The following is a 19,452-nucleotide window of genomic DNA, read 5'->3' as shown; positions in this document are numbered from 1 at the left end:
ACACAGCATAAACCTCAAAGGCATTTTTCTAAATGAAGACGGGATTTAAAAAAATTAACACAGAAAAAAGACCAATCTATGGAGGCAAACACAAAGAAGAAGATGCCTATATTTTCATTAAGTCTGAAGATAAGGAAAAGCAACATGAAAAATGTCTAAAAAGAAAATAATGGCATCAATGAAATATGTTATATTAGCATACAATCAAGAAGCAAATGGTTAGATCTATGGGCAGATCTATGGCATCGTAGGAAGTTTGTGCTATAATACTGTATTAGGGCATAGCTTTTCCTGAAAATCCAAACTTAAAACAATGTTATAGCAAGATAAAGCTTTCAACTTCCTAATCTGAGTTATGGAGGATACTGCTGAGTCATAACTGAAAAAGATAATACTCATTTTCTACACAAGTCTGGAGCCATTTTGAATATTCCCCTCTACTCCCTACTGCAACAGTTCTCAGCATGGCATGCAGCTTCCAACCAGAATAGTACTGGATTGTGCCAGGGCAGCAGCACCATGCAGGAGGGGTCGATTGTGTGCTAAATTAGACACTCTAGGAGTGGGCACCTTGTTGGAGAGGACAGCCATACTTCCTGGGGCCATATGGCAGCACTACTGTCCTCTAAAATAAGGCATCCAATTCCCAGAGCACCTTGTTGTAATAAAAGTGCATGCTTTGTTCAAGGCTGATGCAGTAGCAAGTGGAGCAATGCATAATAGGATGTGGAGGTGCATCACAGTTAGCAGAGAGTTTGGCTTGCCTAAGGTCATCTAGTAAGTTCATGAGGGAGTTAAGGTGGAGCCAGGGAGTTACTAAACCATGACATATTCTAGCTTTCTGTCTAAATACAGAAATCCTCAAATGCCATCTTAGAAAAGGTATGACCGCATTCCAGCAGCAGGTAAACTCTTTTTACTTTTTATACATTTGTGTGCAATTGATACCACTCTTATTTTAGATTCTACTCATCACTATATTTTCAGTAGGTGGCTGTAAACTATTCATTGTTTATGAAACAATAAATCAATTATTCTTAAATCATGCTAGATGTAAAGCACAGCTTAATGCAGGGAGTGAAAATCTATGCAGGGCCTCCCGATATCACACTCCTTCCCACCCCATGTAGAAATTAATTCTTTTAAAACAAACTACCATTAAGTTTGATAGAGGCTTTTCAAGAGCCTAATTTTTATGTGTCATATTCACAAGCAAGTAGGAATTGCTGCTTGGAAAAGAAGGGATATTTTATCCTTGAAATGCAGTGTGGACCCTGCAATAAAAATCTGAAATACACAGCAGCTAGGCTTTAATTGTTGTGAAAAGAGTGAGAGAGGAAAGAGAGGGAAAATGGGAGAAAGACTGTGAGATGGCTCTACGATTGGAAAGTTTAGCAAGTCTCTAAGGTTGAAAAGATTCCCTATAACTGGGATAATTTGAAGCCCCACTCAGTCATGGAAACCCATTGGGTGGCCTTGGGGAAATCACACTCCGTCCGCCTAAGAGGAAGGCAATAGTAAACCCTCTCTGAACAAATGTTGCCAAGAAAATCCCATGATAGATTCACTTTAGGATTGTCATCATTTGGAAATTTGGAAAATACCTGAAGGCACACAAAAAGAAATTGTGTTTGTTTATTACATTTTGAGAAGGATTGGAAATATCTAGTTCTGTTACTGTTCCTAAATAGTAGACCATATTTTTCTATTCCTTCCATAGGCTCGAGCACTATAACATGAATCATGTGTCAATGGCTGTTATTTAGGCCAAAGAATATCTGGTTACAAATCAGACAGAATAAGGGTCAGGGTTGGGTTTTTTATCATAGAAGAACAAAATTGCTTTAGAAACGCATCTGCCCCTCCATTAATATATGGATAACCAATTTGGAAGCACAAAGGAATTGCAACATTAAGATTACTCTTGTGCACATTTCTACATGTTGAACTCTTCATGAAATCAAAAACAATTCTGTAGATCCATCTTGACAATCAGCCTAGAACCAGCAGAAGCGAAAGACCTTATCAAAGTTTCTGTTGCTGCCCACAGCACAGAGTGTCAGAGCAATGTCTCTGATGTGCACAGAAAGGAGATCACTAGCCTTAGGGTATCAACAATATTTTCATATATGTTGCTTCTTTTTTCATATAACTAAACTTCATATGCCTGGGCTCAGTTTCTGGTAAGAACCCCTCCCTCCCTCCAGCTTCCAAATGCCACTTGGCTGGTTGTTTAGAAAGAAGGGCAGACAGGCCTACCTCCATTGTGCCTTGGACCTAGCCTCATAGGCCCTTATCACACTGAGCCTTACCGTCAGCAAAAGGTTCCTGATGCATTCCTGAAGCACAAGGGTGGGATAGCCGGTTGCGCTTCTTAATCGTCATTGAGACATTCCGCTTCTCTTCTGTTGTCAAAGCATTCATGGAGCAGCCAGTTTTTTTAATAACGGGGACTTCCGTTACTCAAGAAATGGTTGCTCCATGAACACTTTCACAACAGGAGAGAAGCGGGACACCTCAATGACAATTGAGAAGTGTGACCGGCTATTCTACCTTTGCATTTCAGGAATGCTTCAGGAACCTTTTGCTAGCATTTTAACAATGGTAAGTGTTTCCATGTGAAAGAGTCTATAGAATTTTCTCCCCACACCCTTCTCACTCCCTATTCTTTCCCCCTTGTGTATCTTATCTCCTTTCCATTCTAAGCATGAGAGTGAGCACTGTTAAATTAACTATATTTAAGCAACCCTGGGAGCCTTTCCAGCAAAGGAAGTAATATACATGCTTCTAAATGATCAAAATACCTAGGTTTCAGTGGTGGCCAGGAGTGTATTTGCACAGCTGTAACTAGTGTGTCAGCTGTGCCCATTGCTTGAGGCATCAGATCTGGCTATTGTGACACATGCCTTGATTAAATCCTGTTTGAACTACAGTAATACATTTAAAGTAGGATTGCCTTTGGAAATGGATCAGAAACATCAGCAGGTCCATAATGCTGTGGCTGGAATGCTGACTGGGACCAATTATAAGGAGCATATAACACTGTTGTTAAAACAACTGCACTGGTTGGTTATGACCTATAAAGTCCTATACAGCTTGAGTCCAGACTATCTGAAAGAATGCACCTCCTCATATGCAGTGGCATCCCTAGGTTTAGTGTCCCCTGGTGCGGTAACTCATGGTGTCACCCCTTCCCCCAGTTTACCTCCTCCAAACAGACTCCTTAGCAATGCTTTTCTGCACTAATGTTACTTGTAAATCGTAATTTCCATATACCACTGAGTGTAATGCTAATAGGTGTGACATAAACAATTAGCAAAATTAAAATTATACCTTCAAATTACAATACCATATGCACAACCTAAATTTATTTACATATGCATAGTGAAGATTTGGTTAAAATGTGATGTTTCAAAGAAAATTTAAAAATAATTTAAAAATTAAAATTTCAATTTCTTAAAAAAATTAAGTGTTAAAATTTGAATTCATTGTGCTTCACCTCACACCATTTCTTAAAGCATTTTAAAAGGAATCAGATGAATGCCATAATCCATTTCTGCCAAAAGGTGGGTGTTTGAGGAGCAGTCACCTGGTGCAGTCCGCACCCCCTTAGTAACACCACTGCCCATATGAACATGCAGAACTCTAAGATCTATGGATGAAGGCTTTCTTTCAGTCCCACCACCATAACAGGTTCACTTGGTGAAGACATGAGAAAAAGCCTTCTCGGTAGCTGCTCCCACCCTCGGGAACTCCCTTCCATGGGAGGCTAGGCTAGCCCCTTCCCTGCTTTCCTTTTACCAGAAGGCAAAGACATTTCTGTTTAAGCAGGCTTTTAATTGGTGAGATGAAAAATGGCAAGACTGCCGGGATTGACGGAATTCTACCTAAAGCTTGGAAACATGGAGGTCATGTACTCATGCTAAACTCCATGAGCTCCTTGTGAGTTGCTGGGAAAAAGGCAAACTGCCATCAGATCTCCAAGATGCAGTCATCATCACCCTGAACAAGAAAAAAGGAGCAAAATCGGATTCATCACTTGCAGAGGGCTTTTGAAACTAGGTGCCTTTTTACATTAGAACAGTTTCAGTATTATGATTTTACTTTAACTGTCATGGTTCCATCCTATAGAACCCTAGGATTTGCAGTTTAGAGAGAGGCATTTATAATTATCGCTAGAGAGTTCTAGTGCCTCACAAAAGTACAAACCCCATCATTCCCTAGGTTGTAGCCATGGGAGTTAAAACAGAATCATAATGTATTAGCTGTGTAGTGTGAAAAAGCCATGGGGATGGCATGAGAGTGGGCTGCTGTGAAGCCTTAAAGCTGCAAGTTGCCTATCCTGATGTAGACAGAAAGCATCAGAAGCTCGATTTGATAAATTTATCCTTCACAAAAAATGAAGCTGTACTTTTCTTCTTCTTCTTCAACTTCCTGGTTCTTTTAACTTCCGCTTAGATAGTGTACAAGCCTCTAGAGATGAAATGATATCATTTTCTTCTATCTACTTCCAAGACTTGGCAATAACAAGTCTGTTTTATTATGGTTTTGTAAAGCCACAGAAGGAAATGGTGGAGTGTGAGGCTTGTTTTGCCCAATACAATGAAAATTCAAAACAGGAAAAAGGAAGAGTATGAATTTATCATCAGGAAAGTTACAAAGTACTCTCCAACGAAAGCCAGTTGTGTACCATGTGTGCCAACCTGTATCTCCTGCCTGTGATTGATGCAGGAATTAGAGAAAGTAGGCTAAAACTATCAGCATGCAAAAATAGCCAGAAATTTTAAAGAGCTGTCTTTTCAAGATCCACTTCTACCAATATTTGTCCATATATATCACTATTTGGGAATAATCTACTGAAACCCCTCAGACACTGAAATTGAAGTCACTGGGAAGACACAACATTTAATATAGATTGGGATCATGGGTAGGCAAGAAGAGCATAGGGAGGACTTCATATTTACTGTATCTTAGCCCTAGACTTGGCACAAAGAATGGCTTTTTCATTGAGAAGATATACAATATGGCAGCTATTCTACTGACATATCTTTTAACACAGACACAGACACAGACACAGACACACACACACACACACACACACACACACACAGAGTACTCTACAATATTTTAGTCCTGCATGTCAGCTCTTTCTAATCATAAGCAACTGGTTATGTAACACCATGTTCAGATTCAGGTTTCTGCATATTTTCACATATACTTTAAAAGACAATTGTGGTAGTTCCTAGGACCAGGAATACTCCTCTGGTGAACCAATGAATGTATGCTCTGACCCCACAGCCTACAAACTGATCAAAGATAAAGCAAAAATTATGAGAATTAATTTGGGGGAAAAAATCTCTCTTGAGACAATCTAATTATATCATCAAATTAGAACATACAGACTATTATTATGGATACAGAAGTTGACATAAAAACTACAAATGTTGGTTTAAAATAAGTTATTCTCCATTATTAGGTAATACACAAATAAATCTGAGTTGTTTTTGCCAGTTTCTTCCTCTGCAATATCGACTACAGCAACTGGTATTTGTTGGCAGTCTTCTATACAAAAATTAACCAGGGCTAACTCTGCTTAGCTTCAAAGATCTGACAGGATCAGGTGCCTTTAGGGTAATTAGGATATCCAATAATTTATAATAAGATATCCCCTTTTCCAAGAATGTAGCTCTAACATGATCTGTTTTAAATCCTCACAATGAATTCTATCATTACCTGTGTTGATTGTGCTATATTGTTTATTACCTGCTTTTATAATATTATTGCAGTAAAACAGTTTTAAGCAGCAAAAACAAAACAAAACTCAGAAGACAAGATGGCCATTGAGACATGCACATGCTGATTCATCTCAGATTATATGAATGTTGAAGAAAACCTCCATGTCAGCTGAATGGGAAACCAAAAATGTAATTTTGTGTGTTATAGGCTACATGTATTTCCTCCCTCTTCTATTCATCAGCTGAGGGTTCAGATGTGTAGCTGATTTTTAAAATACTATGGCGGGTTACAGACGGGCAGGGGAAGACATCTTGGAGGTGTATTCTGCTGAATACGGAGCCTCCAGACCGCCCGCCCCGGGGGCGTGGCTCAGGTGTATGGGGCTTCCACATGGGGGGCAGTGAAGACGCCTCACCTGGGGCCGTTTCTGACCCGCAGTTTCCATACCACCGCCTCGGAGGATGCTGCAAAGAGAGAGGCAGCTTCTGCACGGGCGGCCAAAAACGGGGCTTTTTTTTTTCTTTTGCCGGCTGGCGGATGCGCAGCTGCGCAGCTGCGGCGCTCAGCACCGGCGGCAGAAAGCCTATGTGCACATTTAAAGCGCCCAGGCCCCTTTAAACTTTTTCCCTCGCCATGCCCAAGAACAATGGTGGTCTCCTGCCAGCTGGTGATCAGCTGGTGTTGGCATCCTTGTCCGCTTGCACGTTGGTAGTGTCACCAGCATCATGGATGCCTCCTCTCCTTTGGTCCCCGTGCTCTTGCTGAATCTGCAATGCACAGCCACAGCTGTCGCCGCTGCCACCGCTGTCCCCCTGCCATCCCCCATCACCTCCCTTGTACATATGTAAATATTTAAAGTTTTAGGGTTTTTTTATTGTTAAGTGAAAATGGCACAGGAATGTGTGTAGGGGTTCACTTTAAATTCCAAACTTTCCCCAATTCTAGCAGCGCAGGCATACATGTTGCTCTAGGGTTAGGGTTAGGGTTAGGGTTACGAGCATTAAAATAGAGTGCAGATGTGCTGCAGCTTCCACATCTGCATGGCGTCTGATGCTCTAATTAGAGCCTCGGTGCAAACTGCACATGTTCCAGGACCCCGACTCATTATGCGACGCAGCTGACTCGGAGCTTTTAAATGGGCAACTCAAATTAGCGGCATAACAATTCTGGCGTACCAGTGCAGCAGCTTATAGACGGAGCTGCGCAGCTGCGCAGTATATAGAAAAGAAGCGGGGAAAAGCAGCACCTTTTTAATGCCGCTTCTTCCCGCTAGGGGCGTGCGGGCGGCGTGTTCATGGCGGCATTCAGGTAAGGGCCATCTGAAGGCTATACCTTCATGACGTCATGAACACACCCCTTTTTGCCCGTCTGTAACCCGCCTATGAGCCCTTTTTATCCACTGGAGTTTGGTTCCAGGACCCTCCATGGATAACAAAATCCGTGGATGCACAAGTCCTATTAAATGCAATTGCATAGTAAAATGGTGTCCCTTACATAAAATGGAAAAATCAAGTTTTGCTATTTGGAATTTAGACATTTTTCAATATTTTCAAGCTGTGGATGCTTGAATCCATGGATAAGTAGGGCCAACTGTAAAAATCTTATTGGTTGTTTTCTCTGGGTGAAGGAGTGGGCATGATGCCAGAACAAAGAATAAGTAGTGTCCACTGCCATCTCATGTTTAAAGGCCCAACCTGTTTTGAATTCTGACAATAAAATAAAGGTTGGAATCCTGTATGGCACAATATGGCATAGTAGTCCCAGGTTTTGCTTTTGCAAAGGTAGTAAGGGTGACCAAAGGCAAGCAATATGGCACAAGGCTCTCCTTTAGCACCTAGCTGCCCCTTTTATGCACTTGTTGCTGAAAGTGACTATGGGCCTGAACAGACAGGCCAAAATAAAGCTGCTTAGGGTCTCTTTCGAGGTATGCTGTTTAAATGATACATGTGTCCTAAGAGGCCGGAGGCCACGCTAAAACCACGCTCCAGTCCTAAGAACTGGAACACAGCTTTGGCATAGCTTCTGGCCTCTTAAGATGAGTGTGTCATTTAAACTGCATACCTCCAAAGAGACCAGAAGCAGCTTTATTTTGGCCTGTCAATTCAGGCCCTAAGTTACCTTTCCTTATGGTAAGGCTGGATCTGGGCAGTTGACTGTTCAAAATATAAGAATCTACACTATTTCATTCTGAAATGAAAGAATGAATGATTTCATCACTTTTGCCCCCATCTCATGAGAATATTAAGGTTTATGTACAAGCAGCTGTACCAGCATGCCAAGAGGTCCCTCCAGCTGCCTGTGATCTGCAACCAGAATACACTGTGGTCACCATTTCCAAGTGCCTTGATCTTCAGCATCACAGAAATCCTTTAGCTGGTTGGCTTGAGTCTGTTTGGCTGTTTGAGTGCTCTTGGCTTGAGATAGGTTTTTGTGGAATGTCATCAGCAAAAGATTAGAAACCATTAATATGCATTACAATTTCCAAGAAAGGAGAAACCAGGGACTACACTAACCAGAGAAACATTGCATTAATTTCCCATGCAAGCAAAGTGATGCTCAAAATTCTAGAACAAAGAGAAATGGAAAGAGAAATGCCAGCTGCTCAGGAAAGGAAGAGACACTAGGGATCATATTGCAAACATACATTGGAGTGCACCAAAGAATTTCAGAAGAAAATCAGCCTGTGCTTTATAGATTACAGCAGGGGTAGGCAACCCTTTTGAGACGGGGGCCGGGTTGCTGTCCCTCAGACAACTGGGGGGCCGAAGCCAAAAAATAAATAATTAATATTTTTTTTTAAAAAATTAAATAAATAAATAAACCAGGACAAATGTAGGACAAAATTTTCAAATGGAGGGCACTTTTAAAATAAAAAATGGAGGACAGGCGAAAAAATTTGCTGATTTTTTTAAAAATGTTAAGATAAATGCATGTTTCTGAGGCTTCTATAGACAATTGCCCCACCATGCCCCTCGCGCGAGACGCCAAAGGCCCCGACAGCAATCAGCGGCAGGACCGGGCTGGGGCCGGTCCCAAGGCCTCGCCAGGCCGCATCCGGCCCGCGGGCCACAGGTTACCTACCCCTGGATTACAGCAAAGCCTTTGATTGTATAGTTCATGAAAAATTGTAACTCACTCTTTTAAAAATAGCTGTGCTTTTCAGAAAAAAGAGAGAGAGAGAGAGAGAGAGAAAGTGGTCCTCGATCAGATCAAATCTGATTTCTCCCTAGAAACCAAGATGACTAAACTGAAACTGTCATATTTTGGACGTATCTTGAGATGACATGACTCACTAGAAAAGACAACAAAGCTTGGCAACAGGACAGTAGAAGGCAGTAGAAAGTAGTAGAAAAAGGAAAACTGCATTCCAGTTGGATAGACCCAGTCAAGGAAGTCATAGCCCTGAGTCTGCAAGATCTGAGCACATGATAATAGGGTGCTTTGGAGGTCTCTCATTCATGAGGTTGCCATAAGTTGAAAGCAACCTGATTGCCATTAAGAAGAACAAAGCAGTGAAGTAGCTACATCAACACAAATCCATCATCATAGCTACATTTGATGAGGCAGGATGCTTGCCATATTTTTTACACCAAAAATACATGCTGTCATGGGGGGAGGGGGTAGCAATGTAGGTTTATGAAGACTGTGTAATTTGAATATAATTTGCATAAAAATCCTAAAATGAGAAGAATCTTGTGACTGGTCTGACATCAGTGGTGTGCCTCAAGTGTTTAGACCCTCCTTCTTTTTAATCAGGGATTCAAAAATTAACAAACATTCTTCATATCCCAAATGCACACCACACTTTTTGCAAAGGATGAGGACTCAAACTAGTACTGCCTATAGCTGGTCATCCATATTTGGGGAAGGCTGCTATGAATCATAAAATATCTAAACCATTTTGCAGACTGAAGAAATTGAGCATTTTATTTTGATGGCCTCAGAAATGCTCATCAAAACAACTCAATCTCTTTAGCATTATGATATGCAGCATATCTCCTCTTTTGCTTTGGAAATTATCCCACAGAAAATGCTGTAGATCTGGTGATTAAAAAATAAAAATCACAAATGGCTCCAAGAGTCCAGTAAGGCTGTTCCACTTAGTCAATCCTTCACAGACATGAATGAGAATTAAGATTAAAGATTGGCTCCACAAGGCAGTTTTAGGAGCAGAATACTGAAATAAAATGACACTTCCAATTTTGCAGCCAGTCTGCTTCACAATGACAAGATGGCAACGGCCATGATTTGGACAGCACAGGTCAAGGTAAAGACCCAGATGAGAGAAAATGCATTTCAAAAGCCTTCTGCAAGCTGACATTCATAGCCCTGCTTTTGAGTATCTCCAATTCTGGCTCTTTATAGTAGATTGATACAGAGGGACTGAAGAAAGGAATGAAATTGCATGTCAGTTCTAATAACTCACAGCACACCACTGAAATTATTGCCTGAACATGGGCAGAAGACAGGAAAGTATTTTAAAACCAAATTAAACTTGCTTGCACTGAAATATGCCTTAAAATGTATCTGGATTTTCAGTAAATAATAGTAAAAGCAATATTAATAATAGTAATAGTAATACTGATCTTGATGTTTGTCATGTGCTAGGGCGTGTATCACTGTATAAAAATCACTTATGGTCTAGTGGGGCAGGAGGATTTTGGGTAAGACTGGTCTCCTACTGATTATCTGCCTGTGGATACTTGTTAGCATTTGCCCTGGCAATACAGTTACCATCTGAGTTTGCAAGCTATGTGATCAAACAAACATGATTCACTGATCCTATATTACTAACAATGGATTTTATGGCACATCATTATTTATATCACCATATATGCCTGCAAAGATTCCAATCACTGATCTGGCACCAACCATTAAATCACCTATTTTTAACATTTTTAAAAAATGTCAACACTGTGGGAGCCCATGGAGCATGAAAACCCTTAGGGCCCCTTAAAGAAAAACCAAATCATTACTCTCAAAAGGCTGCAGTCCTACACCATCAATCTGGAAGTAAGTCCCATTTAAGTCAATAGGGATGACTTCTGAGTAGACTTGTATAAGATTTTACTCTAGTTCACACATTGGTTTTTATTCTGTATGGTGTTCTCAAAGATTTTTACACAAATCAAGACTATGCAGTACATATCTTCATGAAATAAATGAAATAGTTGATCATTTCTCACTCCACAAATCTTTGGAGAGATAATCATCTAGAAAGGTCGCAAACAATTACTAGACACACTTCCACAATGCCTTTAGGCAGAACTTTCCCCCTAGAACTACACTTAAACATGAGACCCCAAAATGTGGATTTATTTATTTATGTATCTATTTATTATTTATTTTGTATCCCACCTGTCTCTCAGCCTAAGACTCAAGACAGCTTTTAAAAAGGCCAAAACAAGATAAAGCTAAAAATCTTTATAATAAAAAAATGTCAAAACAGAACTAAACTAGTTATAATGTTGAAATAAAATTAAGTTTTATATGTACAAAATAATTTCAAAAAAATATGTACAGCTACAACAAAACTCATGGAACAGTTTCTTTAGCTTATAAAAAGAAAAGTATGTGACTGAAACAAAATGTCCAGGCTGACTCCATTCTAACAATACTTTTATCTATTCACCAGTCTGAAAAGTGTTCTTGAAAACGTTATCTGTTGAAATATGCACATATTAAAAATATTAGCCATAGGGTACTTTTTTTTAGGGGGGAAATAGATCTAAGCATAAACTTACTGTAAATACTCATAGAAATTATAGTCAAAATACTACCCTTAAAACCTGGGTCAACTTATCCATGGTTCAATGCAAGTACTATACTTTAACTCATATCAAAAAAGGAATTACTTCCTTCTCTGAATGGTAAAAGGCAAGGGCTTAGTCTTGTCATGCTATGTGAAGAAGCTGCAGATTCAGAAGCAGAAACAGAGGAACCTAGCCTTGAGCCTGGTCCCAGTGCCTGTGCCAGCAAAGACTGCTGCCAATGAGAACAGGCAGGAACCCAGTACCAGTGCAGCAGGTTCCTGTCAGTTTGGGCACTGAGTAGAAGGAGGAGGCAGACTTACCTGTGCCTTCCTTCAGTAAACAAAGATCTGAAAGATAGGCTCGGCATCACACACAAATAATTCATAACAAACGCCGAGCAATTAGAGAACACCTGCACAAGTGTGAGCTGGAGATAAAAGCCTGGGAAGAACACCAGAACCTTTGACAGAGGTTAACTGACTACAGGAATATTAAATATCTTGAGTGGTTTTGAGACCCTTGTTGGATAAAGATCAATGAGAGTACAGCCACTGAGTTGATGTGATTTACATAAGTGTTGACTTACCTTTCAGACTGCATCTGCACAGCAGAAATAATCCAGTCTGAGATCACTTTAACTGCCATGACTCAGTGCTATGGAATTCTCAATGCTATAGAATTGTAGTTTTGTGAGACATTTAACCTTCTCTGTCAGAGACCTCTGGTGCCACAACAAACTACAATTCCCAGAATTCCATAGCATGGAGTCATAGATGTTAAAGCAGTGTCAAATTGGATTATTTCTGCTGAGTAGATGTTACCTTAATTGATCCAGTAGGTCTACTTTATTGAAAAGGAAACTGGATTTAACACAAGTTGAGAAGTGTGTGTGTTTGTGTTGTGTGCCTTCAAGTAATTTCCAACTTGTGGTGAGGCTAAGATGAACCTATAATGGGTTTTTTTTTGGCAAGATTTGTTCAGGCTAGTGGGGAATCAAACCTTGGTCTCCAGAGCTCTAGTCTAACAGTGAAACCTCTATGCCACTCTGACTCTCTAGAGTATCTTGTATTTCTAACAGGAACAGTTTCTGAAACCTGATGGACATGGGATGGCATGCGGCATGGGAGGACATTGCTTACAGGATGCAATCGGGAATTATCACATGAAAAATGCCGCCGATGCTGCTAGGCAACTACAACCTGGTTGCATCCTGGCTTCCAGCCATGCTCAGCCAGTCGACTTGCAAATACAGGTTTGCAAATCAGCCAGCTGAGTGTGGCTGGGAGCCAGGATGCAGGCAGGATGCAGTCGCCTGGTGTCATTGGCAGCATTTTTCATGTGATAATTCCTGATTGTATCATGTAAGTGACTGTATCCCAGCAGGGTTAAGTCGCTTTATTTTTGCATGCAATAATAAATAAATACATAAATAAAGCTTTTATTTATATCCCATTCTTCTGTAGCAAGACAATCAGAGCGGCTCACACTAAAACATCCACACACAATATAATACATAAAATTACAATATCCCCCCCTTAAATAAAAATTAAATATATTACAATTAACAGAGTTTTAAAATCCATTTATAATAAAGAAAACATAGGCAGGATGTTAGTAAATACATGGTGTGAGGGGGTAATCAATCTGTGGCCAGGGAATTTATTCAGAAAAGCCCTGCCAGAAGAGATCCATCTTGACAGCTTTTTTGAAGCTGTTGAAGTTGGTAATTTGATGGATCTCATCCGACAGGTTGTTCCATAGCCTGGGAGCAGTTGCAGAAAAGGAGGCTCAAGGCTCTGGGAGGTTGCAGTTAATCTGGTCTTTAAAGGCTGCAATAAATTCCTCCCAAAGGACCGGAGTGTGCAGGGTGGATTGTATGGAAGTAGATGATCCCTTAAATAGGTTGGACCCAAGCCATGTAGGGCTTTAAAGGTAATAACCAACACCTTGTACTGTGCCCGGAAACTAATAGGCAGTCAGTGGAGTGACTTTAGGATCGGTGTTATCCAGTCTCCTGTGTTAGTCTCCTCTAATTCTGTTAAAAAGCCATTCTTGATAGAGGTCATCACTTCATCTTGCCAAAAGTGAAAATCATAAAAATACTTGTGAACTAAGAAGCAATACGTATTCTCCTTAGTTTCAGTCATAGCATTTCATTATCACCCAAATTTTAAAGTAAGGTTTTCTCTGCCTGCTTCCACCATATATCACACCACTCAAACCTACCTGCCTAGATTCAGAGAAGTATAGAAATGGAAGGAATCCAAAGGATCCAACCCCTTACCAATGCAGGAAATCAGCATCTGAGCATCCAACCCCTTTTCAGAAACTTTCAGCAAAAAAAAAAAAAAAAAAAGGTCACCACCTTCTAAGGTAGCCTTTTCCACTCTCAAACAGAGCTTACAGTCATGAAGAACTTTCTAACATGTTGGTGAAATCTCCTTTCTTGTAATTTGAATCCATTGATTCAGGTCTTAGCAAAGCAATAACATCTCAAAAGCTGCAAGACTCATTACAGCCCCTTCTGCAAGCCAGGAAATCTTGGGAGAAGAGTTGGAGATTTGTGCAAATGCTGGATGCTTTGAGGCTACCAAGATGGGAGATGTTTGCTACAACACTTGTACCAAGTCCCTGAAAGTGTGTGATGACACCACCATCTGCTTTGGTCTACAAACCTTATCTCAACATTCTGAATCCTCTGTACTCTTCCCTCAGGATTCTGTCCTCCAAATCTGTCTCCACAGCCTGCATCTTGTTTTAAGAAATTTTGTCATTTTGTGGTTGCTAAGTAACTCTTCTTCCCTGTCCACCCTTGAACTAGCAAAACTCAATGATGAAGAAAGTGTGGCAATACATGACAGAACAGTAGCAACAAAATTGCCTTCTTCACATCTTCCTCCTTTGTCAGTTCTGAATTCAGTTTCAAAGCTCAGATAAAGCATAACATATTTGATTTGCAATATAGCCTGCTCAAAACTTGCATTTTGACAAAGCAAAGCACTGGCATCCTGAGTTTGCTAGATTAAAACCAAAATTTGTGAAATGTGGAATGGAAAGTGGGTTTTACAATATTAATTGGCAAAATTGTAAAGCTGTTTGCACAGAGCCTGGACTATGCTGAAAAGTCTTTTAATTTTTTCTACTAAGCTAAACTCTTGGACAGCCAAAATTTATAGAAAACATATGAAATCAATTACATCAAAAGCAAGGGCATGGGCAACTAACTGGCCTCCAGACTAAGGACTCAGTATGAGAGGACTAGAATGCTGTCTAGAATCTAGAAAATCATACATGTGTATACTGAGAATAAGATGTATTCACTTTATACATATTTCTTCCAGACTTTTAAAGAGCTAACCTTTCAGCATAGTTTTAGATTGATGTCATAGTCAAGTAGCTGTACTTCTCAGAAAACTCAAAATATTTCCACTTTCAAGTTGAATGTTATCACTCAATCTAGCCAAAGCAATCACATTATTTCCGCCTCTTTAAGTACAGGCATGAACCGAATAAGCTATTTTTTCTCTCTCTCCTGCTGTGACAACTGAAGCTGCTAAAAGTTTCTAAACAGCCTCAGAGTTATCTATACTATGGTTAGCTTTGAAATGCCCATTCGTCCTAAAGACAGCATTTTAACATTGCAGTAGGATGGATGCTTCTCATGCAAAAATCCTTTAGGGCCACATCACATTTCCCCTCATATGATTGCAGTTTGCTGCAGAAGGCTGAAGCAAAGGTATGAATATTTAAATTTATGGGGAAATCTTCTGAAACTTGAGAGTGAAAATTGAATATTTCTACATCCGTTTACTAGTTCACTTTGGTCCTTTAAAGTAAATAATTTTGAGATGCTGATTTGCCTGACTGCCATCTTCACATTGTCTCATTAAATTTCATGTGGTCAAAGCGTTCCAATTTTCAGGTTTGCAATCAGAATCTTCTTGAGTGATGGGAAAACCACTCTGGCAACTACTTCAATCTGCAATCGAGTTCATTTACTAACAAGTAAGGAATGTACAGTATCATAAATTGTATAACTAAAATGTATCTTGAGCCATACTCAAGAACCTAAAAAGTAAGTAATGATAAATAAATATCCTAGAAACAGATCAGGAGCAATATCATAGTCACCAATATGGTAAGTTATGATAACAGAGCAGTGGACAAACTGAAGCTCTCAGCAGCATGAAACTCTTGTGAATTTATTTACCAGCCTTGGGTCCCCTTCGTGACTCACATGGGGCTCTTTTCACTACAAAGTTTTCCACTTTAACTGCCATGGCAACAGACTATGGAATCCTGGGGTTTGTAGTTTGGTGACATACTCTCCAACATTTCAGTGATGAAAACCAGGGCGTGTGTGGGTAAGCAGCATTAGAGTGTGAGCAAAACAGCAAGAGTTATTAATGTGGAAATCACACAAACTAGGAGACTGCAGCACTTTGCATTTGCCTGAGCCTACTGGGAAGGGATAGACTCATTACTCCTCTCCTCTCTCCCCTGCTAATTGAGTACAAACCACTTTTGCACTTTTGATGCTGTTTACATCAATTGAAGTAAGCTAATATAAAAAGGGAAAGTGTGAGGAGGAGAAACAAATTGGAACATTTTAAAAGCTGCTGGGAAAAGTGGAACAACAGATGATTAATCAGGATTGTCCCTGCCAAATCCATACAGTTGGAGGGTATGCAGTGAGGCACTAAAGCTCTCAGGCTGAGAATGCTAAATACTCCTCCTTGAAATGCAAATTCCAGGATTCCACAGAAAGTTACCATGATAGTTCAGGTGAAATAATGGACTATAACTCTCTGGAGTTACATCTGAAATGAATCGATACATGTCTGTTTTATAAGACTTTACTTATCAGTGTGCAAAGTGAAGTCCCATTGTAAATATCATTGATAAGATGTGACTATGGGCCTGAACAGACAGGCCAGAATAAAGCTATTTACGGTCACTTTGGAGATATGCTGTTTAAATGGTGCATGCATCCTAAGTGGCCACAAGCTGCATCAAAGCCACACTCCAGTCCTAAGTTCTGTAGCACAGGTTTGGAGCAGCTTCTGGCCTCTTAAGATGCATGAGTCATTTAAACAGCATACCTCCAAAGTGACCTGAAGCAGCTTTATTTTAGCCTGCCTGTTTAGGCCCTATATTGTCATTTAGAGAACCCCTAGACTGCCTCTTTTTTCCCAAAGAACCCCCAGACTGCCTCTTTTTCTTCTTCTCCCACAACCCTCCAGAATCTGAGGTTCATCTTTTAAACTGTTTGCTGAACACCACTACACTGTCTAAAATACTAATAATAAATCTTGTTTTTCAAAAGTAAGGTGGATTTGCAGTAAGACATTCTGTATATCTAAATGGACACCCCGTCCTGGCATGCGGACACTTAGTCCTGACATTTGGACAGTTGGCAGTTGAATCAAATAGAAACATAAAACTTAATCACTGGACCAAGTGATTCCTACCTCTGTTTCAATGTCTTCATCAGGTTGCTGCTAACTAAAAATAAAAATATTCCATGGACAGGGATGGGGAGAAGCAATCCCAGATCAGTTGTATTTTGTAACCAATTTTTTTTCTAAGCTTTGATAAGCATTTTAGGGATTTTTCTTCTTATTTCAGTTATTTTCTGATGGTAGGCAGGATAATAATAAAAAATCTAGGATATCGATCTGTGTAAATGCAGCTCTGAATTAACTTCCTCCTTTTAAAATAAATAAATAAATAAATCACTTTCAACACAGCCTAAAAGACAGGATTGTATGTAGTAGAAAAGCTTCCACTCATGAATCTTTTGAGTGAGAAATAGCCATATTTTAAACACATTTTAAACTATTTATTTAAAAATTACCTGATTTGTAGCTGTTTTTACCTTATCAGATGGTGTTTGGGAGAGTCTATATGGTATCTGGCAGGTCTCCTGGGGCAGAAATTTGGTGCCTGGGCCCACAGTAATTGCCAGACGTGCCATAACAAATCTTCTTAGTAAGAATGAAGTCTACATGCCCATTTAAGAACACTGTTCAATGAAATTATTAATATCTTGATAGCAAGGCTGAATTGATTACCTGTTTTGGTTAATTAACTCAAGCAGAGGAAGGTATCATGGAGTTCATATTGCATATCCATATTGTGTATCCATTTTTGAAACCTTTGCTACCCTTCACCCCAGATCTGATGGCAAAAAAATAACCCTTTCCAAAAAAAAAATTTTCCTTAAAAACAAGGATGACAGGAAGCACACACTTTGCCTTGAATCCCAGTTGTACTTGCAGAAACCCCATAAAAAGTAGTAAACCCCAAGACAATATGTGTGATCCCTATGGCTGTTTTAAAGATTTCATTTTGTGTACAGCCATACTTTTTGCAGCATGACAGAGTAGGGGGTGACAGTCTAGCACCACCTAAACTTCTCTAAATTGTGTGGCCCTCAGCTAAAGCTTACTTAGTATCTGTAGTCCTCTTTGCCTGCTATTATATATGAATAAAGACCAACACTATTAGAAACCATAGATGTTTTATAAGTCTCTGATAAGGCCTCCAGAATATAATTCAGTGTGTTCTCCTGTCTTAGTACCCATAAAGTACCCATAAAGCAAGGGTGGACATAGGCAACCCTGGGACCACAAACACCTCATAACCTTTTACCATGGAAATGTCCAACTACGGATAATAGCAAACCCTATTGAAAGGAATTACTTCCAGCAGAAGTTGACCATAGAGTCACTTAGAATTCTCTTCTAGACAGTTCTAGTACTGAAATTCAGGGTATCATTATCATCTATTTACATAGTAAATGGCACTTTGCAAGTAACAAAAAATCACAAAGCAGTTCCCTGTCCTCGGTATTACAATCTAATTAAGAAATAATAGAAAAGGGTAAGGGGATGGCAGTATGAGAGGAATTAAGTCCAGCAGATACTACCTCTTCTCTCCATCTGAGGCCAGGCAGTGGCAGTTGGGATGGACAGAGGACCTTCCATACCATGGGCATAGAAATGATGGAACTATGCCTGCTGCTGCTTCTCTCCATCTGAGGACAGTGGCAGTTGGGATGGACTAGAATTCTCTAGCAGAGAATTATAAGTACCACACCCAATTACAAATCCCAGGTTTTTGTAGAATAAAGCTGTGAGTTAAAATGGAATAATGAAACTGGTATAACTGTGTAGTATACATTCTGCACACACCAAAAGACCAGGTTGGAAATGCAGAGTACAAAACTGTAGAGTATGAGCAGCCCTCCCTAGCTCTGAAAAAGATTGGGAGGGGGAATAACCTGCAACTACAACACATGCAGGCAATGACTTACAACAAGGCAATGATGCATTCTAGAAGAACTAGTGAAATAAAGCTCCACTCCACTGGCTGTTAGACTGCAAAGATCTCCCATATCATGGTCAACAGGTCCACAAAATGCAAAGAGATCTAAATGAAAGGAAGAATTTGGTAGCATGAGCTCCATAAAATGTCTTGCTGTCACAATGCTTCACAAAGGCAGGGAGAAAGAGAGTGGATGGGAGGGACAGAAACAGAATATTGAGCCATAAATAGGGCAACAGTGAACATTTCAGCCAATCAGTCTGAACATTTTCACCCATCAGTCTGGACAAAACATGACACTAGGTAAGAACTGGTGGAGAAATCACAGAAACATTTGGTCAGAAATCTTATTCAAATTCTGCTTGGAGATTTCACCACAAAAGAAACATTACATTGACAATGATAGGGAAGAGCTCTTTATCTTTGTAAACATACATTAAAAAACAAATGTTCTCATGCATATCAAAGAGATTATTGATTAAAACCTTGATGTATAAAACAGGCTAGTGTGTTAAGAAAATATACCTTTTTGAAACATCTGGTATCGCTATAAAGCATCACTTTATAGAATGAAAGAGGTAAATTTACTCCTAGACTCATTGCTTGCATGTTACTGAATACGAATGCTATGAAT

The sequence above is a fragment of the Sceloporus occidentalis genome, unplaced genomic scaffold, assembly GCF_023333645.1.
Source record: "Sceloporus occidentalis isolate IW3139 unplaced genomic scaffold, rSceOcc1.0.p SCAF_1, whole genome shotgun sequence".
In the NCBI taxonomy this organism is placed as follows: Eukaryota; Metazoa; Chordata; class Lepidosauria; order Squamata; family Phrynosomatidae; genus Sceloporus; species Sceloporus occidentalis.
This window is presented reverse-complemented; position numbering follows the sequence as displayed.